Genomic DNA, 18,088 nt, shown 5'->3' on the forward strand with positions numbered 1-18,088 from the left:
TAGATGTTTAGGGCTTTCCAAATTGTGTTCAACCTTCTCCAAATTCAATTTGAGCTAAGAGTTATGCTTGTTCAAAGTTGGCCTCATGAAGTAAAATTATAGGTCATGGACACTTTTGGACTTTGCAAATTTTGTGCAAATAACCTCTCTTATGGATGCTACACGACCCATAACACATCTGAAACCATGCCATGCATTCATTTTCACCATGCCATAAGAATTGAAGAAGATTCTAAAAACAAGAACATGTGATTATGTAATGATTACATTTGTGAATTTACGGCAAATTGATGAATCACCCAAGGAATCTTCTCACCAACCAATTAGAGCTCATTTCTGGCTCAGAATTGTCACCTAAGATTAAACAAAATCGAGGGCTAGGGGATTGATCAAATGGAATCAAAATTCTCATCATTGCATAAGAGATACTTGCAAACTTCCTTCATGGCTAAGAAAGCAAATCAACTTCACTAAGGAAGCTCACTCCTCTGCAGCTATACTGATCCATTTGCCTATAAATACAGATGCATTCCTCATTCAAAAACACACCAAAGCAACCATATTCCTTGCTTTCTCTTTCTCTTCTCATGTTCATTGTTTTTCAAAGTTCTTTGGCAAGAAGAATCGATTTCTTCAAACCAGAGCTCATCTTTGGGAAGTGAACATTCTAACATCTCAAGGGAGGTCATTTGAGGTGATCCAAGCACCTGGATCACTTCTGTAAGTGGAGGAACACCATTGTTGCTCTCACTTTGGAGCATTTGCAGTTGGAGGTCCATGGAGTAATTCAGGAGGTTCTGAGCCAAGCCAATCATCCAGGCACACTCCTCAGGTCATAGTGAAGCTAACCAGATGGCTGCAGCTCATCTGTAACTCAAGAATCAACACCCTCCATGTTCACTTGAAGCTGAAATCGAGGGAGGTCCATAGAACAATTCAGAAGGATTCAGGCTGTAATAAGCATTCAGTTAGCATCATTGAGTCTCAGGGAAGCTATTGAGATCATTCATTCAAGCCCAGGTGCTCTCCATCATCCTCACGACCTCCATTTTCAGAGGTAAGTTTCTGAACTCCACCTCTTTAATTTAAGCCTAAGGTTCCAGATTACTTAGTGCACAATGGGGTTCGCCACTACTGGACAGCTGTTGAAGTTACAACTGTTGTTCGCACTCCTAAGTAGGAACTTTCACCGTTATTTTGTCCTCTCACCATAGCCCAGGGTGAAGAGATGTTTCATAGGGCTTTGCATTTTACTATTTCTTAGGAAAATGTCCCTCTTTGCTTCGCCCAAAGCAATAGAGTTTTGTTTTATAAGGTCTTTGTTTCAAGAAATGACTGTCAATAAATAAAAATGTCATTCTGTTCCTTCGTTCAGTTTTCCCTTTTCTTTTTTCGAAATTGGTAATCCTAAAAAACACCCCTAAAAAACATCAAATATTCCATTAACTGCATACACCGAGTCTTCCCTCGTTGTCTAAATAAAACTTATCACACATATGCAGATTAATCATAAAATACCCCGTTGAAACGTGCGACCGTATGACTTCTCCAAGCTTTGAGTTTCCTGTATTCGAGGCAGAGGAAGAAGAAGACGAAGAAATATCAAAGGAAATTTCACGATTACTTCAACAAAAGGAAGAGGCCATTCAGCCATACAATGAGCCTCTAGAGATCATTAACCTTGGTTTCGATGGAAACAAAAAAGAGGTTAAGATTGGAGCTTCGCTCAGTTCATAGATCAGAGAGAGTTTGATACAGCTGCTCAAAGAATTCTCAGATGTCTTCGCTTGGTCTTATCAAGATATGCCAGGGTTGGATACCAGTATAGTGGAGCATCACTTGCCATTAAAAGCAGAATGCCCTCCGGTCAAGCAAAAATTGAGAAGAACTCATCCGGAGATGGCCATGAAAATCAAAGAGGAAGTTCAAAAGCAGATCAACGCAGGTTTCCTCGTCACTTCAGAATAACCTCAGTGGTTAGCTAATATTGTTCCCGTTCCTAAGAAAGACGGAAAAGTCCGCATGTGCGTCGACTACAGAGATTTGAACAAAGCTAGCCCTAAGGATGATTTTCCTTTACCACATATTGATATGTTGGTGGACAGTACAGCAAAATCCAAAGTTTTCTCATTCATGGACGGATTTTCAGGATACAACCAAATCAAAATGGCACTTGAAGACATGGAAAAAACAGCTTTCATCACCCCCTGGGGCACGTTCTGCTACCGTGTTATGCCTTTTGGACTAAAGAACGCAGGGGCAACTTATCAAAGGGCCATGACTACACTTTTCCATGATATGATGCATAAGGAAGTAGAAGTCTATGTGGACGACATGATTGCTAAATCAGAAAATGAAGAAGATCACATACAGAATCTGACAAAGTTATTTCAACGCTTACGGAAGTTTCAGCTTCGCCTGAACCCCAACAAGTGCACCTTTGGTGTCTACTCAGGAAAACTCCTTGGTTTCATCGTCAGCAAACGAGGAATTGAAGTAGATCCAGACAAAGTCAAGGCAATTCAAGAAATGCCTTCGCCCAGAACCGAGAAACAAGTTAGAGGATTTCTTGGACGTCTGAATTACATCTCGAGATTCATATATCTCATGACTGCAACTTGCGCTCCTATTTTCAAACTTCTACGGAAAAATCGAAGTTGCTTCTGGACAGACGATTGTCAAAAAGCGTTCGATAGCATTAAGGAATATCTGCTCGAACCACCCATCTTGTCTCCTTCAGTGGAAGGAAGACCTTTGATAATGTACTTAACCGTCTTAGAAGACTCCATGGGTTGTGTCCTTGGACAGCAAGACGAGACAAAGAGAAAAGAGCATGCCATCTACTACCTGAGCAAGAAATTCACTGACTGTGAATCCCGCTACTCCATGCTCGAGAAGACGTGTTGTGCTTTGGCCTGGGCTGCCAAGCGTCTCCTCCAGTACATGATTCGACATACTACTTGTTTAATCTCTCATATGGATCCAATCAAGTACATCTTTGAGAAGCCTGCTTTAACCGGGAGAATTGCCCGTTGGCAGATGTTGTTATCAGAATACGACATTGAGTATCACGCACAGAAAGCCGTGAAAGGAAGCATTCTAGCTGAGCACCTGGCTCACCACCCACTCAATGGTCATGAATCAACCAGTTTCGACTTTCCGGACGAGGACGTCATGTACCTCAAGATGAAAGATTACGACGAGCCACTACCAGACGAAGGACCTGAGATAGGATCCCAGTGGGGCTTAATCTTTGACGGAGCTGTCAATGCTTATGGACGAGGAATTGGGGCAATCATTGTTACACCTCAGGGTACCCATATTCCATTTACCGCCAAATTAACCTTCATACGCACAAACAATGAGGCCGAATATGAAGCTTGCATCATGGGTCTCGAAGAAGTCGTGGATCTAAGAATCAAACACTTGGATGTATATGGAGATTCTGCTTTGGTCATCAATCAAATCAAAGGAGAATGGGAAACACGCCAACCAGGGCTAATTCCTTACAAAGACTACGCGAGAAGATTGTTACCATTCTTCGACAGGGTAGATTTTCATCACATTCCTCGTGAAGAAAACAATTTGGCTGATGCATTAGCCACACTCTCTTCCATGATTAGGATAAATCATTGGAATGACATTCCTCGGATCGATGTTATGCGCCTGGATAGGCCCGCTCATGTGTTCACAGTAGAAGCAATCATCGACGACAAACCGTGGTATCACGACATCAAGAACTTTCTTCAAAAGCAAGAGTACCCTCTTGGGGCATCAAAGAAAGATAGAAAGACTTTGAGAAAGTTAGCTTGTAGATTCTTCCTGAATGAAGATGTTCTGTACAAGAGAAACTTCGACATGGTTCTGCTCAGATGCGTTGACAGAAAAGAAGCAGAAATACTCATGAGAGAAATACATGAGGGTTCCTTTGGTACTCACACCAATGGACATACCATGACAAGGAAAATACTGAGAGCAGGATATTATTGGCTGACGATGGAGTCAGATTGCTACCAGTACGCAAAGAGGTGTCACAAATGTCAGATCTACGCCGATAGAATTCATGTGCCACCATCTCTTCTCAACATACTCTCTTCCCCTTGGCCTTTCTCCATGTGGGGAATCGACATGATTGGAATGATCGAACCAAAAGCGTCCAACGGACATCGCTTCATCTTGGTAGCCATAGACTATTTCACCAAATGGGTTGAAGCAGCTTCATATGCAAACGTTACAAGACAAGTTGTCGTCAGGTTTATCAAGAATCACATCATCTGTCGCTACGGCATTCCTAGCAAGATAATCACTGACAATGGGTCAAATTTGAATAACAAAATGATGAAGGAGCTTTGTGAAGAATTCAAGATCGAACATCACAATTCATCTCCTTACAGACCAAAGATGAATGGAGCTGTAGAAGCAGCTAACAAAAACATCAAGAAAATCATTCAGAAGATGGTCATCACTAACAAAGATTGGCATGAAATGCTCCCGTATGCTCTTCATGGTTACCGTACATCAGTACGTACTTCGACTGGAGCAACCCCTTTCTCCCTTGTATATGGCATGGAGGCAGTCCTACCAATAGAGGTTGAGATTCCATCAATGAGAGTTTTGATGGAGGCAAGATTAACAGAAGCCGAGTGGTGTCAAAGCAGATTCGATGAATTGAACTTAATCGAAGAAAAGCGCCTGACAGCTTTATGCCACGGACAGCTATATCAACAAAGAATGAAGAAAGCTTTCGACAAAAAGGTTCGACCTCGCACAATCAAAGAAGGCGACCTTGTACTCAAAAAGATTCAATCTTTTCTCACAGATTCGAGAGGGAAATGGACTCCCAATTATGACGGCCCTTACGTGGTCAAGAGAGCTTTCTCAGGAGGAGCCTTAATACTCACGACTATGGATGGAGAAGAATTCACCCGTCCTGTGAACGTCGACGCAGTCAAGAAATACTTCGCCTAAATAAACAAAAGAACAGCTCGCTAAGTTGAAAACTCGCAAAGAGCGACTTAGGCAAAAAAGAGCGTCTCGGTGAATCGAAAACCCGAAAGGGCGATTCAGGCAAAAGTTAGAGACATAAAAAATATATATATCAATCCCGGTAGACTTAAAACCCGAAAGGGGTAGTTTACGCAAAAGTTAGGGATATATGGCAAGTAACTGTGTTCAGGACACACTTGATCATTCAAAATCCATAGCGGAGAGTTCATCAACAGTAGGTCATCTTCTACGAAGCACGAATACAGCGCAACTCGGAGTGGAAGGGAAAGATAACGGTCGTCACGTTTCATCGTAGCCCTTTTCCCGAAAATTACCAATTTCCAACTTTGTAAATACTCCATGGAATCAAGCATTTGGCTGATTACCATTCCATATATAATAATTTGAGCCTTGTGCTTTTCCTTTGCAATCTAGTCTTATTCAGTTTCTTGAAATGCATTTTAAGTTTAAACAGTCATTTTCTTGAAACAAATGTTTTCATAAAATAAAAATGAATTTACTTGCAAAAATAAAGGTGAAATTTCTTTCTAAGGTTTACAAACAATAGGAAGAATGCAAACAGTTGCTCCGAGAACGGTTGAGACTCCGGGAACCAAGATTTCCCCATGAGGTCGCTTTGCGAACATCTCCCGATGACGGATCTTCACTTCAATTCATATTACTTACTTCGGACAGCGGACAACTGATAACCAGATATTCCCAACAGAGTTCGAACTACAAGAAAAGGACATCTTCTGACCAACAAGAATTCAAGTCGTATCTTAGGATTTTCCATCCGCGACAATTCTATTCACATTCACTTTACATTTTATCATTGTCATAATATTCGTGCATACATTACATCATAATCGCATAGCCGAATCAGGCTTTGATCCTGTGAATGCCTAAGTCATTTAGGCATGAACTCGAGTTTCCCCTGCAAGTTCCGGAGAAACTTTTTCCTTCGAGACAATAGTTCATACACAAGGATCTCCCCAAGCAAGTCAACAAATGGTAGTCTCCCTCAAGGAGATAGTTTGTTCACTTTTGGAATTCCTCAGCTGAGATTCTCCTGCAAAGCGACATTCGACAGTCTTCTTCAGATAAGATAGTCTGCTTCACATTCTGGAATTCCCTACAGGTTTGGTATTTCCCCAGCAGGGTCAAGAGGTGCCACTTCTTGTCAAAGAAGAATTCAGAATCTCCCAGCAGATTGACAAATGATTCCCCAGCGGAGTCAGCGAATGATAGTCTTCGTCCAGAAGATAGTTCAGATTCCCCAACAAAGTCAGCAGATGGCAGTCTCTTTCAGCAGAAGACAGTTTGCTCACTTTCTATCATAACAGAGTCAGCAAATGGCAGTCTCTTTCAGCAGAAGACAGTTTGCTCACTTTCTATCATAACAGAGTCAGCAAATGGCAGTCTCTTTCAGTAGAAGACAGTTTGCTCACTTTCTATCATAACAGAGTCAGCAAATGGCAGTCTCTTTCATCAGAAGACAGTTTGCTCACTTCTTATCATAACAGAGTCAGCAAATGGCAGTCTCTTTCAGCAGAAGACAGTTTGCTCACTTTCTTTCATGACAAAGTCGACAAATGGCAGTCTTTTCCCAAGAAAAGACAGTTTGTCTGTTAAATACTCAAGAGATCGACAAATGGCAGTTTCTTCGAACAGTTTGTCTGTTTCTGGGATGTTTAACTCCCCACAGAGTCGATGAATGGCAGTTTTCCTCTTAGGAAAACAGTTCGTTGATTCCCCAGGCATCAGTTGACGAATGGCAGTCTTCACCCCAAAAACAGTTCGTCCGCCTTCAAACAAAGTCATTAGCCCCTCAAAAGATCATGAGGCCATATGACATTCTTTCAAAGACGTCAAGTCAAAAGGGAAGATGGTGAAGTTTCTTTACAGCCGTCAAATGGCATCTTACCTCCAAGCGATGGTAAAAAGTTTGACGAGGAAACAAACCTTTGAAGTTTCTTTACAGCCGTCAAATGGCATCTTACCTCCAAGCGATGGTAAAAAGTTTGACGAGGAAACAAACCTTTGAAGTTTCTTTACAGCCGTCAAATGGCATCTTATCTCCAAGCGCTGATAAGAAGTTTGACGAGGAAACAAACCTTTGGAAATTTTCTCTTTATCTGAGATATTGTCCAAACGCAACTAAGACCAGTTTCGAGATATGGACATCCGAAACGAGGGGAGGTTGTTTACCTTTTTCTAAGTATCAACACTTAGTTAAAGAAGATGGATTGCGCATCCTATACTGCCATCCATTCGCCAGAATCCACATCAAGTATTTCTGCAGGAGTTTGTCTCCTCATCCCCCGCCAAGCGCGACAACGGGATCAAGTCATGCAAAGATTTTATCATCTCAGGAGCGCCCAAAATCCGGGCATTCTTTGATATTTAAGTCTCTTTTACGCAGGAGAGATCGAGATCTCAATCTCTCTCCCTCCAGATAAAAGAAACTTAAATAGGGGCATCTGTCATACCCTAATTTTTGACCCCCCTGAGATGACATATCTTCAGGATTTTCATCAAGTCAAAGCAAGTACCCAAAGCAGCCTGACATTCAATCGAGGGTATTCAAAGACAAGAAAACTCAGGCAAAGGATCAATCAATAGAGGGATTAGTCTCTAATACAATCATAAGACTCAAAAGCCTCATTATTACACCTATGATTGATTAAGACACCCAGTCATCTAAGCACAGGATTACTCAGATCAACAGACTAGGGTTTGGAGCCTATCAAGGACTAAAATCAGGGATCACTTTTGGGAAACCCTAAAAAGCCCCAGGGAACCATTCAAAGACATCAATCATCTTCAAATAACTCATATGACAAGATCCACTGGACATTACATCTCAGTTCAAAGTCTACAGTCATCATTGTCCTCTGGTCGACAATTAGGGTTTTTGACCTAATTCACCGAGATAGTTGACTTTTAATCAGGGCATGAATCCAAAACTCAAGACATGATTCAAAAATCTCTACTACCTCAATATAATCCATTTACATCATTCATTTGAGGAGAAGATCTTGTTTCTACACAAAAGCCCAAAAATTCACTTTGTCAGGGAAAAGTCAACTGTGAAGGACCATCATTGACTTTTAAGGTTTTTGGTCAAAAAATGACTTTCAAAGATCAATATCATCAATATATGGATATTAAAGTCATTTGACCAAAGAAATTCAAAGAAATTCATCAAGGAGCAAAAAGTCGGGAATTAGGGTTTTTGAGGGCATAGTGAGAACTCAAAATTTCACCTACACAACTCAAAAAACTTCCAACATGAAAGTTGTAGGTCTTGCAAAATAAAACAACATCTTACAAAGGAACTTTTTTCAAAAGATCAACCATTTATGAAGTTTTGGAAATTTTGAAGTTTAGGTCATAAACACTTAGAAATTTTTCTAAGTGTTTTAACCTAGTTTTCATCCAACTTTGGGCTCATTTTTCACAAATTTCCCAAATGATTCTGAAGAAGACATAAACTAATGATTTAAAGTAGATGTTTAGGGCTTTCCAAATTGTGTTCAACCTTCTCCAAATTCAATTTGAGCTAAGAGTTATGCTTGTTCAAAGTTGGCCTCATGAAGTAAAATTATAGGTCATGGACACTTTTGGACTTTGCAAATTTTGTGCAAATAACCTCTCTTATGGATGCTACACGACCCATAACACATCTGAAACCATGCCATGCATTCATTTTCACCATGCCATAAGAATTGAAGAAGATTCTAAAAACAAGAACATGTGATTATGTAATGATTACATTTGTGAATTTATGGCAAATTGATGAATCACCCAAGGAATCTTCTCACCAACCAATTAGAGCTCATTTCTGGCTCAGAATTGTCCCCTAAGATTAAACAAAATCGAGGGCTAGGGGATTGATCAAATGGAATCAAAATTCTCATCATTGCATAAGAGATACTTGCAAACTTCCTTCATGGCTAAGAAAGCAAATCAACTTCACTAAGGAAGCTCACTCCTCTGCAGCTATACTGATCCATTTGCCTATAAATACAGATGCATTCCTCATTCAAAAACACACCAAAGCAACCATATTCCTTGCTTTCTCTTTCTCTTCTCATGTTCATTGTTTTTCAAAGTTCTTTGGCAAGAAGAATCGATTTCTTCAAACCAGAGCTCATCTTTGGGAAGTGAACATTCTAACATCTCAAGGGAGGTCATTTGAGGTGATCCAAGCACCTGGATCACTTCTGTAAGTGGAGGAACACCATTGTTGCTCTCACTTTGGAGCATTTGCAGTTGGAGGTCCATGGAGTAATTCAGGAGGTTCTGAGCCAAGCCAATCATCCAGGCACACTCCTCAGGTCATAGTGAAGCTAACCAGATGGCTGCAGCTCATCTGTAACTCAAGAATCAACACCCTCCATGTTCACTTGAAGCTGAAATCGAGGGAGGTCCATAGAACAATTCAGAAGGATTCAGGCTGTAATAAGCATTCAGTTAGCATCATTGAGTCTCAGGGAAGCTATTGAGATCATTCATTCAAGCCCAGGTGCTCTCCATCATCCTCACGACCTCCATTTTCAGAGGTAAGTTTCTGAACTCCACCTCTTTAATTTAAGTACTCTTAGTGGTAAAGCTCGATTCTATCTTGTTCAGCATCATCATAGGATTGAAAACCCTCTATCATCATTCATTTATTCATCTTGTGCATCATTTAATTTTAAAATTAGGGTTTATGTGTTCTTCGTGTTCATAATGAAATTCGTTAGTTACACTTAGAATAAATGAATTCTGAGCCCATAATCATGTTCCTTGTCCAAAAACGAGTGAGATTGATGTTTACATCATGCCATTTAGTTGAGAAACCAGAGAGTTAGGAATTTGAAAATCTGAAGCTCGAGGAAGAAGATGAACATGGCGCGCGTAAAATTTGAATTTCCTGGCTTATCTGAAAATATAATATATTGAGGGTATATAGTTAACAAGCTGCGCGCGCAGCTCAGTTGGTTAAGTTTTGAAATGTGATCATGAAGGGCGTGGGTTCGAACCTCTCTAGGGCCAAACCAATTTTTTAGCCTCCATTTTTATTCTTTTTTATATACAAACTTCACACAATTAATAAACTTATCAAATTAAATCATTTTCACTTCATTTTTCACACACTTGCTATTTAATATACCTACTTTGTGAATAATCAAAAAAATCATAAAAAATATTATTTATTTCATGTATTTTAATTAGGTTTAAAATAGTATGTTTTAAATGTTTTCTTAAATACTTTAAAATATATATATTCATTTTGTTTAAACCTAATTACTTTGTGAAGAATTTTATGATAAAACCCTAATTATTTAGGTCTTAATTGGGTATAGATTTCATCTTTGCCTTAATTAAGTTGATTTTTGTCAATATTCAAAATTGTTTTCAATCTCTGATTAAACGGATGATTAGGGTTTTCAAACAACAAAACCTTGCATCATTCCAAATCATTTTTTTCAAATTGCTTTTACACCAGTACTGTAAAGTATTGGGCCTCTAATAGAGTGTAAGTCCCAAAAACCTTCTCTTCTTAGCTTGTTTTCAAAACTGTATTTTCAAAATCTTCTTTCTGTTTTCAAAACATTCTTCTGGTATTTGAAGGGCATTATTCCCGGTGAAACTCTTCAGATACCTATGTGACCTTTGTCCATCTTCACTTCTTCTGTTTTCAAAAACCATTAACTGTTTATCATATATATATTCAACTGTTATCAACAAAACAACAAAAATTACTGTTGAGGCTCTGTACATACTTCTTCAATGGCCTCCACTCCATCCAGGTTAGGCTTTACAAGTTTTCAATTTACAGTCTTTATTTAAATTACTGTCAAACATAAACTGTGCATATATATTAGTTTAGAACTACGTTTGAGTATAAACCCTAGGACAATTAAACTATATATATATATTACAGGAATATGACCTAGGATTGAGAATGTCTTCCCGGTGAAGGCTCTTTCCTAATTAGAGATCTGTAGTTCAAACCCCCAAGATGAATTATTCCCGGTGAAACATCTTGGCAAAAACCTTAGAATCCAAATAAATAGGACACATCCACCCAAAGAGGAATTATTCCCGGTGAAACCTCTTACCCATTTGCTTAGAGCCAAAATAAGTTCAAAACCACATAAGCTTTCTCTTGTGCTATAACAAGGACCCTCGATTAGCCTCCTCTTGGGCTTTGTACAAGGACCCACAGGCTTCTTAAAAGCATTTCCAGCTTCCTCTTGAGCTTGTATACAAGGACCCATCAGGTTTCTTATAAACATAGGAACAGGTCTTTAGCCACCTTTTAGCCTACCCTGGTGAGTTTCTTCCAATTTAAAACCAGACTTTAAACAAGCTAAGTTTGTCTCAATTCTACATTGAGTACATTTTTGGAATGAGAGACATGGACAGTCTCTGTCACCCTTATCTTCATCAATCTTCCTTAGCAGAGTCTAGGATCCATGTTTGATCATCCTCAGCATGTGTCAGCCTTCATCTTGGGCTTTAAACAAGAAGTCTCCATTAGATAATCTTTCTGCCATCCACTTTTCAATCATAAAAACCCCTGGAAAGGGTTAGCCTCCAAAGTCAATTAAAATCAACCTCCATTTCATAAAATCCCTGGAAAGGGTTAGCTTCCACACATTCTTTCATTTCAATAAAAACCCCTGGAAAGGGTTAGCCTCCAAAGTCAATTAATAAATGTCAATAAATAAAGATTCTTTTTTCTTAGGAGATAATTTCCCCAAAAGAGTCAAAACCCCTGGAAAGGGTCAGCCTCCAAAAAACATGATAAAGTCAGTCTTTTAACAGACAAATTCACCAGCTGAGTCAAAATCCCTGGAAAGGGTTAGCTTCCAAAGAAAAACAGTCTTTTAATAAATAAAACCTCCTCAGTAGAGTCAAAACCAACAAAAACAGTTAGCCTCAACCTTGGGCTTCATACAAGGCACCCAAACAATAAAACTCCCCTGTCAAGAGTCAGCCTCAACCTTGGGCATTGTACAAGGCAGATAATAGAGTCTCCCCAGTGAGTTCTTTATCACTCAGTAGCCACAACCTTGGGCTTTGTACAAGGCAGATAAACCATACTTTCATGTGTCAAAGATTCCTAACACATAGGATCTTTTCCCTATAGAGTCATCCATACTCAGTTTATTTAAGAGTCCGCCACAACCTTGGGCTTTGTACAAGGCAGAAAATAATGTTTTCCCTAGCTAGAGTTAGCCACAACCTTGGGCTTTGTACAAGGCACACAAAATAGAGTCATTCATTCAATTATCCTCAACAGTTAGCCACAACCTTGGGCTTTGTACAAGGCACACAAATAGAGTCTCCCTAAGTAGAGTCAGCCTCAATTCTGGGCTTCGTACAGAACACAAAAATACCCTGTAATTAATCCCCAGTGGAGTCATCTCCCAGAGTCAATAATATTAATTAATCAATCAAAAAGCCTCAAGCTTGGGCCTCATACAAGCCAGCTAAAGTCAAATCTTTTAAACAGTAGATAGACATAGCTTATCTCTATAGAGAGATATTTTTACTACTCTACCACATTCAAACAAACAAACATTTCAATTTCAATTTCAATCAAAGTCTCCCATTTAGGACTCTGAAAGACATGCTCTGGCACATCCCCAGACTTGTACACTTTCCCTAATTTGGATGAGCACCTTTCTTTCATTTTAGAGGCACAATGGCTGTCATACTTGATCAACCAAGTAGACTCCCCTCTTGAATGAAATGAATTCAGTTATTCTGTCACTTTTAAATGTTTGTGGTAGAATAGTACAAATACCTCTCTGTAAAGATGATTTCATGTCTCTTTACTGTAAACAGAGATTTAATTCCAAGCTTCAACCTTGAGCTTCAAGCAAGGCACCAAAAACAATTAATTTCCCTAGTTAGTTCCCCGAACTACATTAAGCTCTGACTTCCACTAGGGATATGTAGGCATGAGGTTCACAAGGAATCTCAGCGAGCTAATAAAATACCAAAAATAGTCAGTCAGTCTGTCTGTCTGTCTTTTCAAAACAATTCAATTCCTTCTCCTAACACAAAGGAGAAACTTTCCCAATCATTAGCAGCAAACACAATCACAATGACACAGAGAAGGTTCCTGTAGAGTACTACAGATATGTAGGGTGTTTAAACACTTCCCTATGTATAACCGACCCCCCGGACTCCAGAATTTCTAGTCTAGGTGAAATCCCCACACTTAGCAAACTCCTAGGGTTTAGTTGAGATCTTTTTTTCCCTTTCCTACTCGTAGGACAAATAAGAAAGTTCGTGTGATATCGTAGGAAGAACTGAAATAAAATTCATCCCACCACGGGCGCATTCTCCTTCCAAATTTCGCGTGAAGGGTTTAGCGTGCCGTCCTCCCAAGTGAAACGGGGAGGTAAAGAAAACGACACCACAAGTAAAAGATGGTTGATGAAACTGCAAAGTCTACACCTGCATCTACATCTGGCTCTGCTGAGCAACACAACGGTAACAATGGTTATACTAGACCGCCGGTATTTGATGGTGAAAACTTTGAATACTGGAAAGATAAACTGGAAAGTTACTTTCTTGGTCTAGATGGTGATCTATGGGATCTTCTGATGGATGGTTACAAACATCCAGTAAATGCCAGTGGCGTAAAGCTGACAAGGCAAGAAATGAATGATGATCAGAAGAAGCTTTTCAGGAATCATCATAAATGCAGAACTGTTTTGCTGAATGCTATCTCTCATGCTGAGTATGAGAAGATATCTAACAGGGAAACGGCCTATGACATATATGAGTCCTTGAAAATGACTCATGAAGGAAATGCTCAAGTCAAGGAGACTAAAGCTCTCGCTTTAATCCAGAAGTATGAAGCCTTCAAGATGGAGGATGATGAAGACATTGAAAAGATGTTCTCAAGATTTCAAACTCTTACTGCTGGATTGAGAGTTCTTGACAAGGGATACACCAAGGCTGATCACGTAAAGAAGATCATCAGAAGCTTACCCAGAAGATGGGGTCCTATGGTGACTGCATTCAAGATTGCAAAGAATCTGAATGAAGTTTCTCTGGAAGAGCTTATCAGTGCCTTGAGAAGCCATGAAATAGAGCTGGACGCAAATGAGCCTCAAAAGAAAGGTAAGTCTATTGCATTAAAATCCAATATCAAGAAATGCACTAACGCTTTTCAGGCTAGAGAAGAAGATCCTGAAGAATCAGAATCTGAAGAAGAAGATGAACTGTCCTTGATCTCCAGAAGGCTAAATCAACTCTGGAAGAACAAGCAAAGGAAGTTCAGAGGCGTCAGAAGTTCAAAGAAATTTGAACGTGGAGAATCTTCTGATGACAGAAGATTTGACAAGAAGAAGGTCATGTGCTATGAATGCAATGAGCCTGGACACTTCAAGAATGAATGTCCAAAACTTCAGAAGGAAAATCCCAAGAAGAAGTTTCATAAGGAGAAAGGTCTTATGGCAACCTGGGATGAGTCAGAACATGATTCAGACTCTGAAGATGAGCAGGCTAACTGTGCGCTGATGGCGACAGAAGATGACGGATCAGAATCTACATCAGAATCAGATTCTGAAGAGGTATTTTCTGAACTTACTAGAGATGAGTTAGTTTCCGGTCTAACTGAACTTCTGGAATTCAAGTCTCAGATTAGTCTCAAATACAAAAAGCTGAAAAAGCTATTTGAATTTGAAACAAAGAAGCTTGAGTTGGAGAATTCTGAATTAAAAGAAAAACTTTTAAAATTATCCAATAATGTTGGACCTCCTTCTGATTCAGAAAAATCCACTCCTAGTCTAAACCATATTCTGAAAGAATATGATTTAAGTTTCAGGAAGTTCTTATCTAGAAGTATTGGCAGAAGTCAGCTAGCTTCTATGATATATGCTGTATCTGGAAACAAAAGAGTTGGCATTGGTTTTGAGGGTGAAACCCCATACAAACTTGAACCTGTTGATGAAATGAAATTCACATACAAACCATTGTATGATCAGTTCAAGTATGGCCACTCCCATGATATTAGGCACACTTCACATGCTCAAAGTTTTCACATAACACACACCAAAAAGCATGTGACACAACCTAGGAAATATCATGAAACTCATATTAAAAATTATCATGCTGTTCCTCCTATTGCTTACAATGTTAAACCCAAGTTCAATCAGAACTTGAGAAAATCTAACAAGGACCCAAGAAAATGTGGGTACCTAAGGATAAGATTATTCCTATTGCAGATATCCTTGGCTGCAAAAAGGACAAAGCACAACATGTCATGGTACCTGGACTCTGGATGCTCACGACACATGACAGGAAGAAGGTCTATGTTCCAAGACCTGGTGCTTAAGTCTGGAGGAGAAGTCAAGTTTGGAGGAGATCAGAAGGGCAAGATAATTGGCTCTGGAACTATAAAGTCTGGTAACTCTCCTTCCATTTCTAATGTACTTCTTGTAAAAGGATTAACACATAACCTCTTATCTATCAGTCAATTGAGTGACAATGGTTATGATATAATCTTTAATCAAAAGTCTTGCAAGGCTGTAAATCAGAAGGATGGCTCAATCCTATTTACAGGCAAGAGGAAGAACAACATTTATAAGACAGATCTGCAAGATCTTATGAGTCAGAAGGTGACTTGTCTTATGTCTGTTTCTGAAGAGCAGTGGGTCTGGCACAGAAGATTAGGTCATGCTAGTTTGAGAAAGATTTCTCAGATTAACAAACTAAATCTGGTCAGAGGACTCCCTAATCTGAAATTCAAATCAGATGCTCTTTGTGAAGCATGTCAGAAGGGCAAGTTCTCCAAACCTGCATTCAAGTCCAAGAATGTTGTTTCTACCTCAAGGCCATTAGAACTCTTGCACATTGATCTGTTTGGCCCAGTCAAAACAGCATCTGTCAGAGGGAAGAAATATGGATTAGTCATCGTAGATGATTATAGCCGCTGGACGTGGGTAAAATTCTTGAAACACAAGGATGAGACTCATTCAGTGTTCTTTGATTTCTGCATTCAGATTCAATCTGAAAAAGAGTGTAAAATCATAAAGGTTAGAAGTGATCATGGTGGTGAATTTGAGAACAGATCCTTTGAAGAATTCTTCAAAGAAAATGGTATTGCCCATGATTTCTCTTGTCCTAGAACTCCACAGCAAAATGGAGTTGTAGAACGAAAGAATAGGACTCTGCAAGAAATGGCCAGAACTATGATCAATGAAACCAATATGGCTAAGCATTTCTGGGCAGAAGCAATAAACACTGCATGCTATATTCAGAATAAAATCTCTATCAGACCTATTCTAAATAAGACTCCTTATGAATTGTGGAAGAATAAAAAGCCCAACATTTCATATTTCCATCCTTTTGGATGTGTATGCTTTATTCTGTACACTAAAGATCATCTTGGTAAGTTTGATTCCAAAGCACAAAAATGTTTCCTTCTTGGATATTCTGAACGCTCAAAAGGCTACAGAGTATACAATACTGAAACATTGATTGTAGAAGAATCAATCAATATCAGGTTTGATGATAAGCTTGGTTCTGAAAAACCAAAGCAGTTTGATAATTTTGCAGATTGTGATATTGATATATCAGAAGTTGTTGAGCCAAGAAGCAACGCATCAGAAGCAGAGCTTCTCAGAAGCAAAGAATCGGAAGATCAAGTATCAGCTTCTCTGGAGAATCTAAGCATTTCTGAAGAACCATCTGTCAGAAGATCATCCAGACTCATCTCTGATCATTCAGAAGATGTCATTCTTGGAAAGAAGGATGATCCAATCAGAACAAGAGCATTCCTTAAGAACAATGCAGACTGTCAATTAGGTCTTGTATCTTTGATCGAGCCAACTTCTGTTGATCATGCTCTAGAAGATCCAGACTGGATAATTGCTATGCAAGAAGAACTGAATCAGTTTACAAGGAATGATGTTTGGGATCTTGTTCCTAGACCAGATGGATTCAATATAATAGATACAAAATGGGTCTTCAGAAACAAGCCCAAAATGAGAAGATGAGAAGTTCTTATGTATGGGTATCTTCTGAAACGAAATTTTTTTTAAGAAATTCTGATTGAAATCAATTAGAATTGTGATTCAGTTATTACTAACATTTCATTGTCTAAGTTGATTCAGAATCTCTTCAAAAGCAAAACAGCTGTAACTGGCTATCCAGATGGTAAACACGTGTTCACTATTCCTGGACAAGCGTGCGTGCAGTTGAGGGGACGTCTACTTAGGTAACTGTGCAAATCACGTCTTTTGTCATTATTATCTCTCCTCACGTCACGTAACATTAAATGCTTTTCATCATTTACTCTCTTTCAGTTTTCTTTTTATATTCTTCAAACGTTTCTTTTCCCTCTTATATCTCTCTCACTTTGCATTCAGTTTCTTTTTCGTTCTCTCTCTTTACATTCATATCATAAACCCTAGCAGTTTCCAATATCTGCAACTTCATCATGAATCCATCGTCAAGCTCTGGGAATCAAGATAATGATCGGAAACAAAAGAGAAAGGCAACTGCTGAACCAGAAACCAAACCAAAAAGAGTAAGGATCACTCCCTCTTCAAAGACCTCCACCACCTCTTCCTCCTCATTCATCCTCTCGGAACCACCGTCTTCACCATCTGATATCTCCTCTCCTTCAACCCATCCATCAGATATTTCTTCATCTCTCTCACACCCTTTTCCCACCAGAACACCTAATCCCTATAGTGTTGTTCTTCCCGACTCCAGGTTCACTGTCAACTCTCCAACCCCTACCACTCAATCATTTCTGGAGCTTTTACATTCTGATGTAAATGGCTGGTTGGAGATTCTGGGTGCTGCTCACCTTAACCATCTGGATGAGTATGCTACAAGCAACCTTTGGGATACCTTTCGTCAGGATTTTCTGGTTAGGGCTACAGACACTCAGAGAAGGATCATGTCTGAAGCTCCTGGTATTCGTGGTCTTCGGTTGGAAGCTGGTGAAAGCAGCTATCACCATCTCATCAGGAACAGAAGTGTTCTTGAGAAGAAGATACCGGCAGATGAGTTGGAAGAAGAAAATCTCTGCAGAGACATCGTGGTGTGGAAACCATGGTTTCCTGTGCTGACT

Source organism: Vicia villosa, linkage group LG2 (genome assembly GCF_029867415.1).
Source record: "Vicia villosa cultivar HV-30 ecotype Madison, WI linkage group LG2, Vvil1.0, whole genome shotgun sequence".
NCBI lineage: Eukaryota > Viridiplantae > Streptophyta > Magnoliopsida > Fabales > Fabaceae > Vicia > Vicia villosa.